Raw genomic sequence first — 5,880 nt, forward strand, 5'->3', positions numbered from 1 at the left:
GGCAGGGGTTTGGAGTGAGATAGGCGAAGGGTCTCACAGTGCAGACCTGCAGGTCTCGCAGGTTGGTAGCCACGCCCACAGGAAGGTCCGCCCAAGGGGTCTGCCTTGCCACCACTCCAGCAGGAAGCTCCTCCCTATATGGAACTCCGCCTCCAAGGTCCCCTTTGAGCCAAACATAAACTCTAACTCCTCTGACGCACGGTGATGGCATTTTACCTCATCACTGGTTTCCAAGGCAACACAGACAAGAACCGGAGGACCGTCTTCGTGAAGGAGCTATTAGGAGCCCGTCGGCCCCGCTGCGTACGGTTCCAGACCCCAAGGCCTAGGCAGGATGCTGATGGGGGTGGGCTGTATGTGGGGTCCTCTTTCCACACCATACCCACCAGAACGTGCCTTTCCATCGCCGAGTCATGGGGACCTGGCGGGAAGCTGGCTGGGCTCACTCATATTACAGATACAGCGCTCCGTCAAACCGGGGGAGGGGTGGTCTGCCCTACTCCCACCGACCCCGTCCCTCTACCCTGCACTGTAATGGGGTCTTCGGGCGTTATTTGCTCCCCTCCAGCTGTGCACTCCCGCCTGGAGGTGGAGGGAGCGGTGGTGCACCTCTCCTCTCTCAGGGGTAGGGGAAGGGGCCCACCGGATGCTGATGGCTAGGTGGCTGGGCGCGCAGGACGAGCTGTGAGGCGATGCTGATTGACAGGTGGGTCGCGGTAGTGGGGTGCAGACCATTCGTTTGAGAACCCGGGGAAGCTCGGTTAGAGGTCTCGTCCGTCACAGACTCGCTTCACACGAAATCCCTCCCACCAACCCGCAACTTGGGGTGCTGCGTCACTCACGAAGGTGCGCGCTGGTGTGCGCGGGCGCGAGCTTTTGTACACCGGACACGAGCGCCGTGTGCATCGGGCTCTCGTGTGGGATTGTGGACCGCTGAGGGCTCCTTGGTCCCTGCCTGGCCCCTCCCCTGACCCCGCTGCAACACACACATATATATAGTACTCCCCCCTGCCCTGCAGGCAGGTCGTGATCTGCCTGCTGGGTCAAGGGCAGCTGAACTGTGGATGCCTGCCCAGCCCTGGGGAGCCTAAGCAAAGGAGGACAGAGCGGGACGGGGAGGGACACAGCTGTTTCCGGCTTCTCACGTACCAGCCACCTGTGGCCCCGCATCCAGAGCCTGCCGCAGGTGGTCTGTCACACTGTCACCTCCATCACTGCCACACACCCACAGCCACTGCGCCAGCAGCGGCTCCTCTGTGCCCTAGTCCAACATCCCTTCTGCCGGCTTTTTTTCCCTCCTTCAACCTCCACACCCCCCTGTTTGGCAGAGTGGACAAGAGCTGAAACTGGCACCCCCTGCCCACTTTAGGGATGCTCATCTCCCACTGGCTCTCTCAGACCTGCAGGGGTGGAGCCAGCTCACTGGGAAGGGGGTTGCAGTCACCATGGCAGGGGGTCTGCTAATCTCCAGCAGTCCCAGCCCCATCTTCAGCAGCTCTGTCCAAGACAGGTGATCCAGGCAGCACGTAGTACTTGTGAAGACCTGGACACCAATGGCCTTTCCTGGATGTCCAGGCTGTGGCTCTCCTACCTCTGTCCCCACCCCCCACCCCCCGCCTCACAGAAAACCTGCTGACCCACTCTCTATCTCTGGTCCACGGAATCAGAGGCTCTCTGACTTCCTGTGAGGCCTGGGAACCAGCCATTCCCTCTGGTCAGCAGGGCCAACCTTGTCTTGGGCCTCCCCAAAAGAGGAGTCCATTTGTGCCTGGCTCTGATGACAGCCATCGATAAGTGGCAGTGCTCCCCACATGCACTCACACCCCTGCACACGCACCCACTGCACACCTCCCACTTTTCCCACTCGCACACATTCCCCGTGCACGTACCTGGCACACACGCCTTGCAACACTTGCACATACCTTACACACCCCGGCATACTCACCTCACACACTCACACACACACTCGGGCTCCCTCATTCCCACTCCACAAGGAGAAATATGGAAATGGCTCACAGGCGGCTCCAACAGCAGCTGCTGCGGGACGCGGTCGCCGGAGGACGAGGATGCGGATGTGTATGCGGAGGATGCGGTTCCAGACGCTTCGCAGCCAGGGCGAGCCCAGCCAGAGGAGGGGCTGAAGCGGTGAGACCGAGGCTGCGGTTGCCATGGAAACACAGGCTGGAGGAGGGATCACAGCGTCTGCAGCCTGCCCTGCGTCCCCTCCCACAGCCTGCCCTGCATCCCCTTTCCCTGTCAGAGCCATGAGTGTCGCGCCATCAGACCTCTGCCCTAGGTCACCTACCCTCACACACACACACACACACATATACCTGACACACACGCACGCATGCCTACTCACTGCACGAATTCACACACTGTACATACATACATTGTTTTCTTTACTTTTTTTTTTTTTCAGAATGTATATGTGTTAGCCAAAGAGGGAGAAAGTGAGAAAGCACCCTCCATGGGGAATGGTCACCAGGCAACCTCTTCTCCTCCATTTCTCCCTTTTTTTTTTTTTTGGAGAGGTTTTTGCTATAGGGTGCACTCGCCAGAAAGACAGGGACAGAGACAGAAATCGAGAAATCACTCCCCAGGGGGGATGGCCACACTGCAATTCCTTCTCCTCCATTCTCCTCTCGGGATCCTGGGCACTCACACACACGCACCTGGTGTGAGTTTAAGCCACGGGGTTCGGGACTCAAACCATGGTTGACTACATGGGAGTCCAGCGACATAGCCATTATGCCAACTGCTGGTCCCTCTCCCTCCTTTTTGGCACACATTCACATGCGCCTGGAGTTTTTTTCAAGCTGCTGGGTCCAGGACTCAAACTGTAGTCAGTCATGTGACTACTCAAACTGTATTCAGCCACCTTAATCACTGTACCACAGACTGGCCCCGCACCCAGACACTCACACCTACTGACATGCATGTGTACATACACACATACACACACACACACCTACCTCCTCACTGCGGGTGTGGATAGACACTCTGAACAGCTGAGCCCTGTTTGCTCCTTGGCCTAGGAATGCCCAGGACCTCAGTGATGGCTGAATGCTCAGATTTCTTTTCTTGTCTTTTTCCCTGAGTTCCCACCTGTCTTAGTTCATTATTGAGAGATTGTGGTTGGCCATTCCCCCTGGGGGCTGATTTCTTGCCTTCAGTCTGTTTCTCCAGTGAGCAGATGCAACTTATAGCAAAAATCTCTCTCTCAAAAAGAAAGAAAGAAAAGAGGTAAAATAGGCAATTTGGGGCCAGCAGGTGGTACAGTGGTTAAGACACTGGATTTCCACATGGCCAACCACGATTCAATTCCCAGATCTGGCAACTCGAAACTCATGCCGGGCACATGTGCATGTGTGCCCCAAATCCCAGGAGAAAGGAAAAGAAGGGACTGCAGTGTGGTCATCTCCCAGGGGGAGAGGGGGAGTGATTTCTCATTTTTTCTCTCACTGTCTCCAGTGAGCACATGTGCCCTATGACAAAAACCTTAAAAAAAAATAGGATTTAATAAGTCACAGATCTACTGGCATGAAAGTCCCAGGCATCACAAAATGGTGGAAGGCAGAATTTTTGGCAGAGCATGGTCTTGCAATAGGCAGTTAGCTAGAAATGAGTGGGCAGCCCTAAGAAAATACCAGAGGAGGGAACCAGCAGTTAGCGTAATGGCTATGTTGCTGGACTCCCACGTAGTCGACCGCGATTCGCGTCCCGGACCCGGTGGCTTAAAATTCACACCGGGTGTGTGTGCGTGCGTGCCCAAGATCCCGAGAGGAGGATGGAGGAGAAGGGATTGCGGCGTGACCATCCGCTCTGTGGGGTGATTTCTCGCTTTCTGTCTCTCTGTCTCTCTCTGTCTTTCTGGCAAGCACATGTGCCCTATAGCGAAAACTTCTCCAAAAATAAATAAATAAATAAAAATTAAAAAAAAAAAAAGAAAAAAGCAGAGGACATCGGCCTCACAGATCACAACTCACACATGCATTTCTGGGGGGGGACATTCCGTCACTACCCACTAAAACTAAATTCCAAAACTAAGACTTTGAGAGACAAACTGTGTTCCAAACCACACCACCACCCTTTTGGGGCAGCTGAGGTCAGTCATGGCTGGGCGTGGCACCCATTCTCCCAGAGGATGGCCTTTTTCTCATGTGTCAGCATCTGGATCCCCTGGGCTAGGAGCTTTCCTGGGACCAGCCTTATCTTTCTCAGTCACCGTGGTACCCCAGTGGCTTCATGATGCCTACTATACAGAAGGTGCTCAATAGGCATTTGGTTGAGTGAGTGCGTGCGTGAGTGCTTTGCTTCAAATAATGTCCATGGCAGACATGATCTTCAAGGGTTTAACCTGCTTGGGGTCAGGGCTCCAGATCCTGGGCTCAGAGCTGGTGGTGGACAAAAACAACAGCAGTCTGTATCAGGGATTAGTTTTTTTTTGCCACCAAATAGTGTCCCATTATATGAGTATACATGCTTTATCCATTGACAATCATTTAGATTGTTTCCAGTTTTGTCTATTATTTATAAAGTTGCTATGAACATTCTTTGTTCAAGTCTTTGGTGGACACGTATTTTCGTTTCTCTTGCGTAGATACCAAGAAGTGAAATTGCTGAGTCAGATAGTAGTTTATATTAAAAAATTTTTTTTGAGAGTTTTTTTTCGCTATAGGGCGCGTGCGCTCGCCAGACAGACAGACAGAGACACAGAGATAGAAAGCGAAAAATCACCCCCCAGGGGGGATGGCCACACCGCAATCCCTTCTCCTCCATTCTCCTCTCGCGATCTTGGGCATGCACACATATGTGCCCAGCGTGAGTTCTAAGCCACCGGGTCTGAGACGTGAACCACGGTCGACTATGTGGGAGTCCAACGATATAGCCATTATGCTAACTGCTAGTTCCCCTACATTTAAAATTTTAAAAAGGAATTATTTAATTTTATTTGTTATTATTATTATTTTTTATTGGTTAAAGAGCACATATACTCACCCAGAGAGAGACAGAGAGAGAGAGGGAAAGAAAGCAAGTAAGCCACCAGGTCTGGGACTTGAATCCCTGTCAGCCATGTAGGAGTTCAGTACCTTAACTGCCATGCCACCTGCTAGCTCCTAATCCTTTTTTAAAGAACTATTTTTATTTCACTTTATTTTATCCATTTATTTACTTATTTATTTATTTATTTTAATTTTTACCAGAGAGGGATAGAGTGAGAAAGTGAGAAAGCAAGCTACCCATTCTGGGACTCAAACCATGGTCGTCTGTGTGGAAGTCCAACACCCTTAACCACCACTCCACCTGCTTTTAATGTTTGCTACAGGGCGCCTGTGTTCACCAGAGAGAAAGAAAGAAAGAGAGAGAGAAAGTGGGGGGAATATAGAAATCACCTCTCAGAGGGGATGGCCATGTTGCAATCCCTTCTCCTCCATTCTCCTGCATACATACCTGCCGTGTTTTTCAAGCCACTAGGTCCAGGACTCGAACCACATAGTCAGCCATATGGTATCCAGCTGCCTTAACCACTTTGCCTTCTCCTGGTCCCTGCCTTTCTCTTAGTAATCTGCTCTTATCTGTGATTTTTCAGTGAAACACAGAAACAAATTCCTTTGCCCTGGTCACAAAGCCAAGGGCCTGAAGCATGCAGGACACCTCAGGCTGTTGTGATCAGAAGAAAAGAGCAAGAGGTTGGTGTGAGGGTCGGTGGCAAAAGTGGTTGGGGACTAAACACTAGTCTGATCCCTAGTCTGTGGACAGAGGGCACGTCCCTTTGCCCTTCCGCCTGGACTCTCCCTGAGTCAGGCCCTGGCAGGGATAGAGGAACTCCCAGGGATTGGCTTCTGGAATGGAGCCACTCTGGCTAATGGGTGAGCC

General features: G+C 52.4%; 1 protein-coding gene and 1 non-coding gene across 3 annotated transcripts in view; one reads left to right on the plus strand and one right to left on the minus strand.

Annotated features, from left to right (window-relative positions):
• CALY (calcyon neuron specific vesicular protein) overlaps window positions 1–2,120 on the minus strand; it is a 12,470-nt gene extending 10,350 nt beyond the window's left edge. Inside the window, exon 1 of the mRNA XM_014587250.2 lies at window positions 2,017–2,120. The gene's annotated coding sequence lies outside the window, so the exon portion shown is untranslated. The remainder of the gene's footprint in view (window positions 1–2,016) is intronic.
• LOC102491258 (uncharacterized) overlaps window positions 20–5,880 on the plus strand; it is an 8,577-nt gene continuing 2,716 nt past the window's right edge. Inside the window, exons 1-2 of one of the 2 annotated variants that reach the window (XR_003549172.1) lie at window positions 20–303; window positions 5,594–5,693. This is a non-coding gene — a transcript (uncharacterized LOC102491258). Of the gene's footprint in view, window positions 304–2,069; window positions 2,146–5,593; window positions 5,694–5,880 lie in introns of those variants that run through there. The other variant, XR_003549171.1, reaches the window with a different exon arrangement.

Source organism: Tupaia chinensis, unplaced genomic scaffold (genome assembly GCF_000334495.1).
Source record: "Tupaia chinensis unplaced genomic scaffold, TupChi_1.0 Scaffold000197_1, whole genome shotgun sequence".
NCBI lineage: Eukaryota > Metazoa > Chordata > Mammalia > Scandentia > Tupaiidae > Tupaia > Tupaia belangeri.